Below are 18,022 nucleotides of genomic sequence, written 5' to 3'. Positions count from 1 at the left end.
AAGTATGATTAATCTTTTTAAAGTGAAAAAAAAAGACTAATAACTGGCACAATTTAAGATGCAAATAGGAAGGAGCCTGTAACTTGTTAGCTTGATTTGTTATTTCCCTCTTCTTAAAAGAAACCTCCTTTAGCCCATAGTAGAATTCTACCTATTGCTACCGAACCATGCTAGCTCAGAGACAACCACATAGCATAGAGATGGGAAAGGGTAGAAAATAATGTAAAGCATGAAAAATAAAATATCAAAAATTCATAAAGAACTTTTTAATAGATATTAACCCATTCTATGAGTTTGCTAGGACTGCCATAGCAAAGTACCACAGACTGGGTAGCTTAAACAACAGAAATCTGTTTTCTTATAGTTCTGGAGGTTGGAAGTCCAAGATCCAGCTATTGGCAGAGTTGGTTTCTTCTGAGGCCTCTCTCCTTGAATTGTACACGGCCATCTTCTTTCTGTGTCTCCACATCATCTTCCCTCTGTGTGTGTATGTGTCCAAATTCCCTCTTTAATAAGGACACTCAATCATATTGGATTAGAGACTACCCTAAGGACCTCCCTTTATTTAATTACCACTTTGAAGAGCCTGTCTCCAAAAGTAGTCACATTCTAAAGTACTGGGGGTTAGGACTTCAATAGATGAATTGGGTTGCTGGGGAGGGGCAAATTCAGCCCGTAATACCTAGCAAAACACAATAAGCCTGAGGATTTTGAAGTAGGAATTACTACAATTTCAAGTTACCTCTAGCTTTCCAACTAAAAAACAATGGAGCAAATATATTTAACCAACTTGTCAAAAGCCAACCTACCAAGCCTAATAAGATTTTGTTTCATATGTTTAGGGGCAAGTCTTGTCCATAACAAAATTAAACAACTCTTTGAGAAAGTTGACCCACACTATGATCGGCTATTGATAGTAACACACACAAGGGTTTGGTTTCATTTTTTGTTTTTGTTTTTGTTTTGTTGGGTTTGTTTGTTTGTTTGTTTGTTTGTTTTGCTTTGTTGCATTTTGCTACTTTTGCTTTCTTTTCTCTTTCTTGCCAAAGTTACTATTTGATAGGGCCATTTCCTGCATCATATTAAAAAAGAGAAGAAAGGTGATATACCCATTGACATATATTTATTTTCTTGACATCTAAAATTCATTTTTCTTTTTTAAAGATTTTATTTATTTATTTGACAGAGAGAGACACAGCGAGAGAGGAGGGAGCGGCAGAGGGAGAGGGAGAAGCAGGCTTCCCGCGGAGCAGGAAGCCCGATGCGGGGCTCGATGCGGGCTCGATCCCAGGACTCCGAGCTCATAACCTGAGCCGAAAGCAGACGCTTAATGACTGAGCCACCCAGGCACCCCTAAAATTCATTTTTTAAATGCCAAGGTTAGTCATTGTGCTCTCTTAGGCATTTGATTTTACCTCTTAGTGGAGAGTGAAACTCATCCTAATTGTTTTGAAGGGATAAGGGAAGAACATAAGTGACATAAAACATCCAAGGAAATATGCCACTGAGTAGTAAACGGCACACTCTTTATACCTAGAAAAGAATCAATCCACCGGGATTGGTCTGTAGGAACAGAGCAATTAGTTCATTCTTTCTGTAAGGTAATTTACTGATTATTTTAAAAATGGGTTCCAAGATTACAACTTTGAATGAGTCTTCCTGAGAACTTTGAAAGCATAAGTTTACTCAAAATTATGCTAAATGATGATATTTCTTATTTCAAAGTATAATCATTTCTTCCCAAATCATATCACTGCTAAGTACAAAACTAAAAGATTACATATAACTTGTAACTTTCCAAGATATATCATTAAAGAAATTAGAAGCAATTATATCTATAGCATGTCAGACCATTAAAGTATATAAAATTATCTTCAGATGTTTTTTAAAATACATGAAAAAAATTAATGAAATTGAGCTTTGAAGAGTAAATGACTTTCATCATTCATATTTTTGGAGCCTTATGTAATAATAAAATATTTTATTGCTTCCTTTGGGAAATACCCATAGTTATGCCTCCCAGAATTAAGTATTCTTACCACCACAATTTTGGCTCAATTAATAACATACATTCAGAGATGCTTAAAAAGAAAGGTTTCATGGAACTGGGGTGAGTTACATGTATACTTCACTTAAAAGGCTAAAAGTCAAACCTGTCTTGCCCAGAATTTCTCCCTCGGCTCTTTCCATTTCCAATGAGATTCCATCATCTCCAAAGGGGATAATTTAGAAATTTTTTCTTTTCCAAATTTCCTCTCCCCCATCACATTTTAATACCACAGATATATTACAGCTAATGTACTATATATCAGCTAACGTACTATATGGATATCTGCGTATTATACATAAAAAATAGCAAGATCTTTTCACCTCCCAAGAAGAAATGTTTACCTCCTTGGAGGTGGTCTTGTGCCCACAGGGAATGCATGCTACAGAGTGACAAACAGCACGTTACCTGGCATATAGTCCCACAAGAAATGTTTAATGTCAAACATGTTTAGAAAATAGTTTCTTAACATGGTATCCACAGAAACCTCGCAGAATTCTGGGTGGGCTCACCAAAATCATATGGAAAAATTTGGATCATCAGGAATTATTCTGAGGAGTTTTCCCTATATTCTCAAATTGTTCCTTGAGAAAGAAATTAAGAAGTACTAGTTTCAGACCAATAGGCAAAGGGATATTTGTATACTGGAAATATTTATTTTCTACAGGACTGGAGATGTTTTAAAGCCATTAACTCAGGGGGCGCCTGGGTGGCTCAGTCATTAAATGTCTACCTTTGGCTCAGGTCATGATCCCAGGGTCCTAGGATTGGGCCCCATGTGGGTCTCCCTGCTCATTGGGGAGTCTGCTTCTCCCTCTCCCTCTGCCCCTCCCCATTTGTGCTCTCTCTCTCTCAAATAAATAAAATCTTTAAATAATAGACAAAAATAAATTAAAAAATAAAATCATTAACTGAGTTAATGCATTCTATATAATGGTTTCTGTTTCCCTCTGTTGAAATACCTAAATTCAAGTTAGATCACCAAACTTTTACAGAGTACTTTGTGAAAATGGCTACATATGTAAACAAAGTGGAACACTGCCCTGAGCTTTCTTAGAACCAGAGTTATTGTTAAATGGTTTGCACTGTTAGCCCAAGTTTTAGCCTCAAAGTTGCTGGTAGGATTACTAGAGACCGATACGGTCATTTGGTTCTATGTGGGAAATGTTGGATCCCAGATGAGAATTTACAAAGGCCTTTGAGGTCTCTGAGTGGAATAGCTAGCTAAGAAGTCTTATAACTCCAAAGTGCTTCAGGAATATTTAACATTTTAGGAATGGAGTAAATAAGATAACTTATATAAAGCTAAAGTTGAACAAAGACAGAGATTAACTCATATTAGTATGTTTGCCGGCAAATTCTTTTAAGAAATCCTCCCAATTCCCAAGACCTTTGCCTGAGCTGAAAAGGCTTAGCATAAGCTGGAAATACAAAGGCAGGAAATGGACTTTAATAATATTTCTCAATTCAATTTCCATTAGTAGTCAAATAAATAAGCAAATGATCTTGCAGCAATGAAAATGATCTACAACTACACAGAGTAACATGAGTGGACCTCACAAATATAATGGTCAACAAACAAAAAGCCAGATACAGTTTTCATGCTTTATAATTCCATTTCCATAATTTCAAAAATAGGCAAAACCAATCCCTGGTGACAGAAGTCGGGATAGTAGTAGTTGCATTTTGTGTGGGGCTGGGTGGCAGGCAATGACCAAAGAGGACATGAAAGGGGCTCCTAAGTCATTGGACACTGTCTCTTTATCTAGGCAATTTGTACACTAGATCTGCACTGTGTGAAAACTCACTGAGCCTTACACTTAGGACACATGTCCATTACCTGTGTATTACACTTTTTAAAAATTTACTTTAAAAAAAATAAAATGTATTTTTTAGCTTGTTGAAGTTTCCAGATATAAGTTCTACATAGTTAATTGGGTCTTTTCATGTTTTTATATTAATAAAATAATTATTTGTATATAACATGTTTATGAGAAGTATATGTTCTATGTAAAGGGTACTGTAAAAGAGATACCAATAGAGACCACAATTATAAAAACAAAAATATATCAAGCACAGGGGTGGGAGGGATGGGGTGGCTGGGTGATGGACATTGGGGAGGGTAGGTGAGCGCTGTGAATTGTGTAAGACTGATGAATCACAGACTTGTACCCCTGAAACAAATAATATATTATATGTTAATTAAATAAAATAAAAAAAATAAAATTCTTATATGTACAAAAAAATATATATCAAGCACACTGGATCCCCTTCTCTTACTTGAAAATTATTCCTCGGTTACTAAATTTAATCCAGAATTTTGCATTTCAAAAAGATTTAGCAACTCCTGGAATGGCACAACAAACCACATTAAAGTAGAGATAAGAACTCAAAGTCTGGACCAGAACCCAAACAAGTGATTTCACACCTCTAAATTTTATTTAGTTTATTTATAAAATGAGGATAGCAATAGTATTTACTTAATGTGATTGCCATGAATATCAAATCAGATAATATAATAAAGTAATTAAGCCAGTACCTGGCACATTCTAGGAACCTCAGAGAGACTGCTATTCTGAGCAACCTTGCTAATAGATTTGAATCAAGAGATTTAAAAGCTCATAATCTTCCTCAACTCTTCATAAAAAGTGCCTGTATCTATCTCATTTTGTTCCCAGTGTATATCACATTTTAATTAGGTTTTACCTCCAAATCATATTCAACACACTACAAATGGACTGTTCCTGCTAATCCAGGAAACCCCATGGAAACCTACGTCCTCTTTTTCTGGTGTCTGCCTGGGTCATACATTAGTAATGTTGTACCAGAGAACACGGCCAGTGCTCTTCCCAATCATCTAAGTAACTGGGCTCAACTCGGTGGTGTGTTTTTCCAATAGGCATGATTACCTAGGTGATTAAATTATGATCTTGATTACCCAGAGTCTCTCCTTCCTTCCCCCCTGATGCTTTCACCCTGGCTCATGAGTTGTTTCTATTTGGTTACATTGGCTTTTTTTTTTACCACACTGGCCATTGAGAGTTTCTATGTCAACTGGAGCAAACTGATAAATGTTTAACAACTAGCTCTCCAGAGAAGATACCCTGATTTGTAGCATATGCTTATTTTTGCATGTAAATACTTCTTCTGTGGTCTGTTGAAGCTACCTATATGAGATCACTGAACAGAGTTGGGAAGAGAGCCACACAATCTGCTCTGAAAACCAGTATGGACCAGCTCTAGCATACCACAATGTTAATTCAAATCTGAGCTCAGATATTAAATGCAAAAATTCACTTTGATCTGTCTTCCTTTCCCTCATCCCTTTGTACCTTCCCCTTTGTTATTCTCTTACCCTCTCACTCTTTCTTTCTTCTCCTTCTCCCTCAGTAGTTGGATCTTCACCACCTTTGGAAGTCACTTTGAACTTGCTCAAGCTATGGAAATGCCCTTTCTCATCACACTCTATGGAGGCTGCATACGTCCACCACATGGCAAAGTAGCTTTGTTGCTCCTTTCCGCTCAGGTCTACACTTGCAGGTCAGATCATTGGGAATACTATGGGCAATTGTCTTCTTACAATAGACGGGTCAATTCAACAATTTGAAAAATTTTGGTATGGAACTAGCCCTTATTAGAGATTAATGAAATAAATAGAAGCATATAACCTTTAGAAAAAAAGCGTTACATTCTGACAACATATGGTTGGCAAAACTGCCCTGTACACTCTCCACAGAGACAAATGCAAGACTTTTGTTAGGAAAACTCTAGAGAACAAAGTATTTGTTTTGTTTTGCTTTGCTCTTTGCTTCTCTCTCTCTCTCTCCCTCTCTCTTAGAACAGAAGGCATTGTCAGAAAAATCAAATATTTTCCTAGTGAAAAAACATTTATTCTCTTGTTTGATATTTGAAGAGTTATTTTTTTTTTTAAGATTTTATTTATTTATTTGAGCCAGAGAGAATGAGAGAGAGATAGAGAGCATGAGAGGGGGGAGGGTCGGGAGGGTCAGAGGGAGAAGCAGGCTCCCTGCCGAGCAGAGAGCCCGATGTGGGACTCGATCCCGGGACTCCAGGATCATGACCTGAGCCGAAGGCAGTCGCTTAACCGACTGAGCCACCCAGGCGCCCATTGAAGAGTTATTTTTGAAGTGAGAAAAATTCCCTTTGTGAATTATATATCAAAAAGTTAAAATCTAAATGAAATTTCTTTGCAGTACTAACTGAATGAAGGATTTATCTTAACTACTATGGTGACGGCAAATCTGTCTTTGCTTGTCTTCATTTTCTCAAATCTTCATAAGTATTTGTCTATAGTCCTTAGATCTGTTGCCAACATAACAGATTAGTCGGGACAATTCTATTTTTATAATTAGGTCCCACACCAGCCCACATTCACCAAAATCGGTGCTACCTATCTGCCATCATTTGCCATCATTGCCATTTCTCTGTAGAAAGAAAACGACAGATTTTCTGAGTGGTGCTTCGAGCACACAAGTTTGCCCATCAGTGTGGTACGTATCACTGTATAATTTTCAAATGATTTTAAAACTTATTAAAAATGTCCCGCTTAGCCACAAAATGAAGTAAAAGAATGGAGACCAGTCATTTTATATTTATTACCATTGCTAAGGGGGAAAAAATCCTACTATAATAAATAAATGCTAGGTTCCCAAGGGCAATGATTATACTCTATCATCTGCAACCAATATGCGAGGAAGCTGGGTGAAAATTGTAATATTTAACATGTGTCTGAGGATGTAGACTTAATATATATTAAGTCATTTTCCACTAAAAGCAATTACCTAGGGTCAGGATTGTTAGCTTTGTCTTTTTACATATTTGCTTGTTAAAAGAATTCATCAGTGGATATGGAAGACAGTGAAATATTTCTTTAACCTAGAATTCTCTAGTTATGATGAACTAACGGGTATTAATTAAACAAAGCCAGGGCTAGGGTAGAGCAAGAAAGATGCCTAGGGTGAAGAAGTCAAAGAAGCACTTACTTTTAGTGCAGGGCCCTGGTCCTGGCTCTGTAATTAAACCACATTAACAGAAGAACTCAAATGCTATTGGGTATTACCTCCAACACCTGTCAATGCAGGCCGTGGCCTCATGTCAAATGTCCCTCAATTACTGTTGTGACTCCCAGAAGATGCATTACAAGTGGTCATGAATAAACTCACTGCTGCAGGGACAGTCTCTCAAAATTTCACTGTGCTTTGTTGTAATGTGGGAAAGAAGGGTTTGATTCATAGTGTTTCCAGCACTGCTACTTGTGTTTCGAGTCTTACTGAAGTTTAATGAAACCACTCTTACAGTCATCATTCACAGCTCCCTGATATCCTCTGGACTTGGACGTGAATTCAGTGCCGCCAACTGGGATGGGGAAACAAATATCAGGGACAGATCTTCCGCTCACTACAATGTTCCACCTTCTGATATTCCAGAAATGGATTCCATAGTCATCTTTATTCCGCTCTATCAGTCACAGTAAGTGCTCCCTCTCTCTTTTATCCATCCACTCATCCATCCTTCCATTACCCTATTGATTCAACAAATATCTATGAAGAAAATTCTGTGAGCCAGGCACAATGCAATGGGGTCTCAGTGTTAGACAAGGATTTTACAGTCTTCTTGGGATGCTATTAAGTCTAAACTTCTACAACCCATTCCAGCAACTATCCAGACATGCTTGAATCTTTATACTCAATTTGGGATCTCAATCTAGTTTTACAAAAGTTAAATAAAATGGCTATGTAAAAACTAGATCTTTTTTTTTAATTTCAAAAATTTCTAATCAGCTCAAAACTGGGGGATAGACTGAGGAAAATTTTTCCTTTAAGTAAATATACTATATGGAAAAAAATATTTACTTAGCAAACAGTATGTTTAGTTGATTAATTATATTCTTGATAAAAAGATCATGCCACAATTTTTTTTTTCTTAGACTATATCTGAACAAACGCCTCGAGACAGACAAAAGGAAGCAACTAAACTCTAAGCAATGGAAAAGAAAAAGAATTTATATTTGGGATATCCTGTGGAAAAGTGAAACAATTGGGTTACATGGACACCTAGAAACAGACAAAAATACCAAATTCAAGTTATTGAAATTTAAGCAGAAAGCAAAATGACTATTGTTTGTTCTCTGGTGTACTGTATGCTTATTAAATATTATTATACTTGAAATGAAATATAGTTTTGCAAGACTTAATTTTCACTCCTAATCACATGGTCCTAAATACCATCCACCTGGTGCCACTTGAAAGGATGTCAGGAAACTCAAAAGAAAAAAAAAATTAACCGCCCCAAACTAGCCACTTCTACTACATGCAAAGTTTTTTTTCTTTAATGGTAAAGTTTATATGATCTAAAATCTCAATCTTACCCTGAGATCATGTCCGAGACTTAACCGACTGAGCCACCCAGGCACCCCTCTGAAACTTACTTTATTAATAGTTCTTCACAACTACCTCAATGTTTTTTCACAGCCTCCTCTTATTTGCTGTAAACTTATTATTCCTCATCGCTAAACCTCTCAAGTTGTGACGATTAAATAAGAAAAAGATCAAATGAGAGGATTCATTTCAGCTGCTAATAACAGAAAGCCCCAAGTAACAATTGCTTAAATAAGGTAGCGTATTCCTTTCTCATGTAATAGAATTCAGTTGGAGGCTGTTTGGGGCAGGAATGGTAGCTCCATAATTATCAGTCTCCTTCTAGCTTCTTCAGTGCCACGGTGATCTCAAGCTCAAAGATATGTGCTCCAATGCCAATTGGCAGCAGGAAAGAGGAAGGAGAAAGAATGACCGGACACCAGCTTTCACTATAGCTTATCTGAAGAAACTTAATCACCTAGTCACACAAAACTGCCAGCCACAATCTTTTTTTTTTTTTAAGATTTTTTTATTTATTCATTTGAGAGAGAGAAAGAGAGAGAGAGCATGAGCAGGGAGAGAGGCAGAGGGAGAGGGAGAAGCAGGCTCCCCGCCGAGCCAGGAGCCCGATGTGGGGCTCGATCCCAGGACCCTGGGATCATGACCCGAGCCGAAGGCAGATGCTTAACCATCTGAGCCACCCAGGCGCCCCCAGCCACAATCTTTTGGTCTCAAGTTCCATAGGCATGAATCAGAAACCAATCCAAGATGCCTCGTTACATTTGAGGAAGAGGGTCAGTTATCCCATTCCTTCCCTTGGATGGGAGATGGGACCTCAACACAGAATGTTCCAAACTAGTTCTCACCAAATCCGGCTGCATCTCCAGCAACCTTACTGTTTTAGATCCTTGTGTATGACTCATCCAGCAGCTTCACAGACATGTTCTTTGAAATTTCAGCTTGTTAATCTGACTCATAGCACATTGTCACTTGGAGTTCAGACAAAGCTTCCAACATAACATCCTGTGACACTAGTAGAAAAGGAAGACCTGATTTTTTTGTAGCCAGCCATCTTAATAAATTTCCTTTTTAGTTCAAATAGATTTTTAGTTCGGTTTCTTGGTTTTCTTTGGTATTCAATTATATCATCAGAAAACAAAATTTTTTAATGCATTTATTCCGCATAGTACCTTATTCCATTACCATATTGAATGATCACAGTGCCCATTACAATTCTTGCCTTGTTCTTAATTTTAATGGGAATGACTTTAACATTTCACTATACATATTTACCGTTGGTCTCTGAAATGTACTCTTAAGGGGTTTAAGACTTGTACAGGCACTAATCATGTTTTATCTCCTTTTATTTCCATGAAATAAATTAAGTTTCCTAATGTTGATCTTTATATAACTAGAATGCGGAAACTTCCCTTAATGATAGTCTATAACCAGTTGCCCCCTTCCTTGAAACCATTACACTATTCACCCCCTTCCAATATAATTCATACTGCTCCTTGCAAAGATCTCTGAAATTCTATTTTCAGATTTCTTTTAGTCCTCTTTCTCTTCCAGCCTATAGGTATTTTTTTTGTTGGTATGGTTTGTTTTTTTGGGTTTTGGTTTTGGTTTTTTCGTTTTGCAGGGGGTTTGCTTGTTTGGGTTTTTTTGTTTGTTTAATTTACGTGTCTGTGTCACTGGGTAGATTGAGCTCTTTAAAACAAAAACTGCTACATTTTTTGGCTGTCTTCAGAAATTATCAGGCGGCTCACAGAAGCTCAGGCGGTGGCAGGAGCAGCATGGGCCAAGCAGCCCAGCTTCGCGAAGGCTCTGGGCGCTCTGGGCCCTGCCACAATGATGACCTAGAAGAAGGTCAGCTCTGTCAAGAGGGCGGGAAAGGAGGGGCCCAAGAGGAGATCTGGGAGGCTGTTGGCCAAACCTGCTCCTGCAAAAGTGGAAACAAAGCCAGGAAAGGGGACAGGATTAATCTTCAGACAAAAAAGTACAAACAAAGGGGAAAAGGAGGCGCAGGGAAAATAGGCTGAAGGGGCTAACAAAGAAACAAAGGCAGACTTACCTACAGAAAATGGAGAAACTAAAAATGAGGCGAGTCCAGCTTCTAATGAAGCAGGAGAGAAAGAAGCCAAGGCTGATTAAAATCATTACTATGTCTTATCAGTGGTCCCTGTCTCCCTTCTTGTACAATCCCAAGGAATATTTTTATCCACTATTGTGTAAATGCAGGTTTTTTAGTGGTTCCAAAAACATTTTTAAGAAGGAGGGAATCGAGCGCCTGGGTGGCTCAGTCGTTAAGCAACTGCCTTCGGCTCAGGTCATGGTCCCAGGGTCCTGGGATCGAGCCCTGCATCGGGCTCCCTGCTCAGCGGGAAGCCTGCTTCTCCCTCTCCTTCTCCTGCTCCCCCTGGTTGTGCTCTGTCAAATAAGTAAATAAAATCTTAAAAAAAAAAAAAAAAAAGAAGGAGGGAATCCCACCTCAACCCATTTTTTAAAGTGTAAATGCTTTTTGTTTTTAAGAGACAAAATCCTTTGCTGTTGTGTATTTTCTGGTATGACCAGAAAAGAGTAGGATATTGAATGTAGGAGGCTTTGATTGCCTTGGGTGTCAGCTTAATATTCCATAGATGGGGTGGTTTTTCTATCCTATAATATGAAGCATACTAAATGGCAATTTGGAGTCAATCGTGCGCTTAATATGTCTTGAACATTTTAAATTACTTCTATTCCCATGTTGTTTTTGGTAGAATTGATTCCTAAAGAAACCCACTCCTTGATCTTGGCATTCCCTGTCAGAATTTTGTGCACTCTGTCACATCCTCGTTGTGGTAGTCCGGTTTTCTAGAAACTCTGTTAATGTGTTGTGCAAGATTGAAAATTTAAGTATGTAGTGTACAGGATATTAAATTGTGAATTAATGGGGTATAACAATGTTACAGTGTATCAACATTTGGAGATATTGGTACTTGATATACCGTTAAGGAAAATTTGCCTGCAGATTTTAAGCTGGGAGGTCAGTGGAATAACTTTTAGAAAATAGTCACAACTACATGATTTTTTTTAGATTTTCAATACATACGTTAAGAGTTGTATACAAATGAGATGTCTGTACTGATCCTCAGAACAATCAATAAAAACTCAATTATGAAAGAAAAAAAGAAATTATCATAACGCCTGGCATGTAATCGATGTTCAATAAATACCACAATGACTTATAGGACACTGCCCTCTGCACTTGACTATGTTAAACAAATAAACAAAAAATACAAGCCAGTATCTGGGATGAAAATAGATGCAAAAAATCCCACAAAATACTAGCAAACTCAATTCAACTACACATTAAAATGATCATCTACAATGACCAAATGGGGCTTATCTGTGACACGCAAGGGTGGTTCAATATTTATAAGTCAATAAATATAATACACCACAGTAACAGAATAAAGGATAAAAATCATGATGATCTCAGTAGATGGGAAAAAGCATTTTACAAAATTCAATATCCTTTCATAATAAAAGCTCTCAACAAGTATAGAAGGAATGTAACTCAACATAGAAAGGGCCATATATGACGAGCCCACAGTTAATATTATACTCAGTTGTAAAAAGTTGAAAGCATTTCCTTTAAGATCAGGAACAAGACAAGGATACTCACTCTTACCACTTCTATCAACATAATACTGGCAGTCCTAACCAGAGTAATTAGGCAAAACAAGAAATAAAATCTATCCACATTGGGAAGGAAGAAGTAGATTAATTCTATTTCCGATAAAACTATTCCCTGTCTCTCTTGGTTAGTGTTTATATAGAATAATTTTTGTCATGTCTTAGTTTTTAACCTTTCTTTTGTAAGGCATTATCATTTGCCAACAACACATAGCTATTTATTTTTAAATCAAATCTGATGGTCTTGGTCTTCTAATAGGATAATTACTTTATTACATTTATTCTAATTACTAATATATTTGTATTTATAACACTTCAAAATAAGGTTTTTAGTTTACTATCCTTTTCTTAGTATCTTGTTTTTCTTTTCCTGCTTTTTGTTGACTTGATAGACATTTTTTCCTGGTTAGAAATTGAGCACTCTATTATTGCAGTGGCTTTGTTTCCTTTAAAAATTTTAATATATACACTTAATTTTATTTCTCCCTACTAAAGTCTGAAGTTAACCAATAGTTACTATCATCTTTCAAAGTTATGTTAACAAATAGTATTTTCTTCAGGTACTCGACCTTGTTTGCAAGCCCTCCCCAAATAGCTATTATTAGTGATGGTCATAATTTTAGTATTTTTAAGTTTGTTAGGTCAATTACTTTGTTCCCTATTTTTCTTCTCATTTTCCAAACCTTTTTTTTCTTTTTTTAAGATTTTATTTATCTATTTGAGAGAGAGAGCATGAGAGAGAGAGAGAGAAAGAGAAGGAGCTGGGGGAGGGGCAGAGGGAAAAGGAGAAGCATATTCCCTGCCCAGATATTCATAAACACAAAAGCACAAATAAAATGTTGCCTGTAGATCCTCACTGACAGTCATGCTGAAGGATATACTTTAGCAAGAAGAAAATTGAATTATTAAAACTTTGGAAGGGCACCTGCTACATGACCCCTAATTTGAGTGTAGAGGTATAATATGTGGCCTAGGAACCATTTTTCTCTAGCACAACATAAAGCAGATGAAATTTTATATCCTGAGCTTAAAGAAAAAATTAACCTAATCAAGTTAGTACAAAATTCTATGAGGGTAATGTCCACTGATAATCAAGACTTTATGATGAGTATGGTTATTTTGTAATTTCTCTCTTTTTTTTTTTTTTAAGATTTTATTTATTTATTCATGAGAGACAGAGAGAGAGAGGCAGAGGGAGAAGCAGGCTCCCAAGGAGCAGAGAGCCCGACGCGGGACTCGATCCCAGGACCCTGCCTGGGATCATGACCTGAGCCGAAGGCAGACGCTCAACCATCTGAGCCACCCAGGCGCCCTGTAATTTCTCTTTATCCAGTGTCTGATTTAGGGGGGTCTCCTACTATACAAAATTGATGTTTATTTTATAGAAGTCTTCATTTTGTTATTGTCGTCATTTACTATAGATCAAGATCAGATGGATTGTTTCAGTAAGCACATGAGGAGGAGTTAATTATACAGTTAAAACAATACTGGCATTTTGAATTAATGAATATGCTAATTTGTTTAGTTCAATTTATGTAAAGAATTTACTATAATCACATCTGGTAAACTTGGAAGTTTAAGAAACAATTCTAAACATTTTCATTCAAATAATTGCTCAGCACATCTGTCAATTACTTGTTAATTGACTGAAATAGGACTCATAACTATGCCATCTGTCACTAACACTCATTCCAAATACCAGTTGATCCCTTAGTGTTAAATGCAAATTGACCTGTTCATTCAACTACTAAGTTTTATCTGTTTGATTCAATTATGCCACTTTGCTACTTTTTTATGCTCACCACACATCTGGATTTATTTTTGCCATGGCAGTAATTATGTCAATAAGCATCAAAATGTGTATCATTCAACTACTATAGTCCTCTAATCTAAACATAGCTTTAGAATAGATTCATTTGACCTTTAGATTTTAGCTCTATTATTTTATTTAGTAGTCCATGTAATTCTCTATTGTTTATAATTTTTAAACCCAGATTGACAGAAATATTTTTTTAAATCCTAATACCTGGTACATTGTTGAAAACCTACTAGGAATAAGATAAAAATATGAGAAATCTTCAGTGTCATTTTGATAAAATCTCTGAAAAGAAAGCAACTTTGTATTCATCTAAAGGATGAAATAAGGGGCACCTGGGTGGCTCAGTCAGTTAAGCATCTGCCTTCGGCCCAGGTCATGATCCCAGGGTCCTGTGATCATGCCCCGCATCGGGCTCCCTACTCAGCGGGAAGCCTGCTTCTCCCTCTCCCTCTGCCTGCCGCTCCCTGCTTGTGCCCCCCCCCCCCTGTCAAATAAATAAATAAAATCTTTAAAAATAAATAAAGGATGAAATAAAGAGATGTTCAAAGCTTCCCATGTGGAGATGTTTTTATTCTTTGTCTAACACATGGGATTCTGTACAAATTATTCTCATTAAAGCTAATGATAATCTTGACTGTAACTTCCCTAGGGTCTCAGCGGGAAATCAGAGGCTGGCATTTCTAAAGTTATCTAAAGATAAAGGTAACTTCCCAATTATTCTATAGCATGGTTATCCACTCCTTACAGGCCACAGTTTACTTGAATGGTTTTAATGCTCTTGTATGTATAACACACAAGTAAATCACCATTCACAACTGGCATTACAAATGTTGTACCAAAAGTTAGACGTCTCATTACACCAGATACTGTGTTGTGCTGCTCTGAAATCCTCCTCAGGACTAAAACACTCACTTCTTCCATTGCTGGGCATGTTGGTCGACAGCTCTCTGAATATCTCTCTCCAGGAATTAGCCTCAGCCAAAGAGAGCAGACTGGCCCAAGGTCAACCCCCTCCTCAACGGTGGCCTGCATTCAAAGACTGGTAGATACAGGAGATAAAATCCTGGCTTCTTGCCTCAAAACATAAAAATGCTGAAGGGCCGTCCCAAATGGAGGGCTTTGTAGGATTATCGGAGGCCATAGTTGCAACTGCTTCATTGCTCGCCTTCTTGGTCTGCTCAATATTGCTCCAATCATGTTTCCTAGCTGTTCACAAGAGCAATCCCCAATAAAACCCCTGCATGTAAATCTCAGAATCTCAAAATCTGTTCCTTGGAGAACCTGTCCTAAGGCACTTCGTTTCCTTGATTTATGTGATGTTTCAGTGAAAGCAATGTAACATTTCACGTTTTATATGAAAAAAAAAGCTTCACAGTCAATAGAAGAAGCAAGAAAGAACTGAAAGACCTGGGTACTATAATCTGGTAAGCTGGGGACATTTTGAAACACATTTTCAGTTATCAGCTGGAATTAGTTTTAAAAGCATTCACGAAACTGGTTTTCTCAAAACAGCAGGTGGAATTTCTTCTAAAGAAATGTAGCAATACACCAGATGAACTGGAAATGAAGATGGTACATTTTGTAGTAGCATTTAACTAGCTATAATGTTTGCATTGCCCCTGAACACAAGTGATAATTTGTCAGAGAAATACTCCATCATTTAAAAAAAAAAAGGAAGAAAGAAATATCATATGTAGTATATTAATTAAAGTATATTAACTTAGTTATATGAAAATGCACAAATATATAACAATTCAGGCTCTGGCTAGTGAAGTAGGATGAAGATAAAGAGAGTTAAATTAAATCTAATCTAAATTAAATAATTTATAATATTAGATTAAATTAGATCAAATTAAATCTAAATCTACTCCATGACAATCTGATCTCCACCAGAGCTGTTGAAATGGTAGACCATTTTTGTACTTCCTGATATGGCAAAGAAAAATAGCAGATCTATTAGAAATTCCATTTAAAGACTCCTAGATTCTGGGTCACTTCAATACCTGCCTCCTGCACAATTTGGGAAACTCTAAGGAAGTATCTCGTTTATAACACCTAAGCATGGTTTCAGTCACAAATTACACAACTATAATTTGTTATATAAACAAAGTCGATCAAGCCAAATATAAACATACTTCCAGATGTTTCACTGATTTTAGTCATTGGGAAAGCAAAAGCTCCCCATTAATGAATTGGGAACTGATAAATCAGCATTACATGTGTTCAAAATTTGTTTACTCAGATTACACACACACACACACACACACACATCATTACATATTTGCTCTTCTAAGGAATAGAGAATAAACGCATGGGCCAGTACCTGTGATTAATCACCAACAGATGTGCATTATATAACTCTACATATGGACCAGAAGACACCAGCGCTAGGAACCCAGTGTCCTATTAATCATGCTTAAGGTTTAGGGGTATATTGAGGACCACATTTGTGTTGATGAACAAATATAATCTATTGAATTAATATTCTACAACTGAAGTTTTTCTTTCTTTCATCCTTATCAGTAGTGAAGGCAAAAACATAGCTTTATAAACAGCATTTGACTATGAATTCATTCTATAAGGATAAGTAGTTATATTTTTTAATAGAGCTCTATATGTGTGTAGTACTACATTAAACCTTGGAGCTACCAAAATTGAAATGATATAAAGGCCTCTAACTTATGCTTTACATTGACTTAATTTCTTATGTCAAATTAGAAGGAGCAATCAGAGGCTTATTCTTGAGTCAACAGACAACTAAATTAATGTTGCTAGCTATGGTGATAATCAGGCAAGAAATTATGATAGAGATTTATATGTCCCCAATTACTAAAAAAGGAACACAAAACCCAGACCACTGAAAATAAAGCATTAGCTTTAAACTCTGTGGCCAGACAGAATGCAATTAGTAAGAATAACAGCAAATTTTGTAATAACTATCAAATCATATGATCTCATTTATAGCTCTAATTTTTAGACTTTATTTTTTTCTTTTTTGGCATTGCCTTTGTTTTGGGGGGGGTTTCTTTGTTTTTGGTTTTTCTTTTTTAATATAAATTCAATTAGCCAATATGTAGTACACCATTAGTTTCAGATGTAGAGTTCAATAATTCATCAGTTGCATATAACACCCAGTGCTCATCACATCACGTGCCCTCCTTAATGCCCATCACCCAGTTATCCCATCCCCCCACTCATGTCCCCTACAGCAACTGTGAGTTTGTTTCCTATTAACTGAGTGGGAAGTAATCAGAGAGGGAGACAAACCATGGGCATTGTCTTTGAAAGATCATGATTTACAAATAACTCATTCAAGAGGAATGTGTTTGCAGCCCCCACTGTGTGCCAAGCATTACCTTGTCATGTGGGACACTATGGGGATTAAGACAAAACTTGCCTTCTAGGAGCTTCCAGTCTGAGAGAAGATAGATAAGAAATAATGGCAATAAAATAAAGATAAGTGCTAATAAAGGCACAAATTACTACCATAGCAGAGAAAGTGGGGAATTAATTCTGCCAAGGTCAAGGGAAAGTGTGGATATGGTTAGGACATTTGAAAGGAAGAATAAACAGAATTTTTCTAGGCAAGACATGGAAGGGAATTCCAGATAAAGAAGCAAAAGGGGCTAAATCAAGGAGACCTGAAATACATGGCAAATTCTCAAACGAACCAGAGAAAAATGAGGGAAAGGTGAGGCTGGAAAAACCTGTATAAAAGTAGAGTAATATCTACTCCCATACATTCCATGCCATCTTTTAATTTTTCCTGACCTTCATATTAAAAATACCATTTCAAACAACTAATTAGTAATGACAGCTCCAACTTGGTCACTAAATACTTCCCTCCAAAAAATTGTCCATCAGCTTCATAATTGCTTGTTCTGAGTGTCTCATTAAGATGCATTGTATCACGAATTCCACTGAGTTGAGAATTAGGAGACAGGGGTCCTTCCCATAGTCTAAATAAATAATGTCACTTCACTGAATGCCAGTTTTTTACTCATCAGTAAAACGCTGGTTTGAGGTACAATCTTGCCTTAAGGTCTCTTGCAGCTCCAAGAGACTGATTACTATTGAACTGAGTATCAACCCTAAAAGAAA

The 18,022-nt window shown here is 36.8% G+C and overlaps 1 pseudogene; it reads left to right on the top strand.

The window, feature by feature from the left end:
* Positions 1-10,278: 10,278 nt before the first annotated feature.
* On the top strand, positions 10,279-10,578 carry LOC118006418 (annotated as a pseudogene).
* The last annotated feature ends 7,444 nt before the right edge of the window (positions 10,579-18,022 follow it).

This window comes from Mirounga leonina, unplaced genomic scaffold (genome assembly GCF_011800145.1).
Source record: "Mirounga leonina isolate KUSES-001 unplaced genomic scaffold, KU_Mleo_1.0 Mir_96, whole genome shotgun sequence".
NCBI classification, from domain to species: Eukaryota; Metazoa; Chordata; class Mammalia; order Carnivora; family Phocidae; genus Mirounga; species Mirounga leonina.
This window is presented reverse-complemented; position numbering and strand designations above follow the sequence as displayed.